This window comes from Eimeria tenella, genomic scaffold (genome assembly GCF_000499545.2).
Source record: "Eimeria tenella Houghton genomic scaffold, Eth_scaff2793, whole genome shotgun sequence".
NCBI lineage: Eukaryota > Apicomplexa > Conoidasida > Eucoccidiorida > Eimeriidae > Eimeria > Eimeria tenella.
In genome coordinates, this window is record NW_013542669.1 from 4567 (window position 1) to 4897 (window position 331).

Below are 331 nucleotides of genomic sequence, written 5' to 3' on the forward strand. Positions count from 1 at the left end.
GGCAAGGCGGCAGCGGCGAGGGCCCGCAGCAGCGACGGGGGCGCGCGGCAGCAGCAGCAGCAGCAGCGGGCAGTGGGGGGAGAGCAGCAGCAGCAACGGGAGCCGCGGGGCAGCACGAGCAGCAGCAGCAGCAGCAGGGGAGGCAGCAGCAGCAGCAGCAACAGGTGCACTCGCAGCAGCAGCACGGAGGACAGCGGGAAACGATAGTAGGCGTAGGCACAAAGCGTCGAGCAGCAGAAAAGAGAGAAAGCAGCAGCAGCTGCAACGCCAGAAGCGACAGCAGCAGCAGCAGCTCACCCAAGAAGAGCCTCTGGAAGAGGGTGTGGACGTC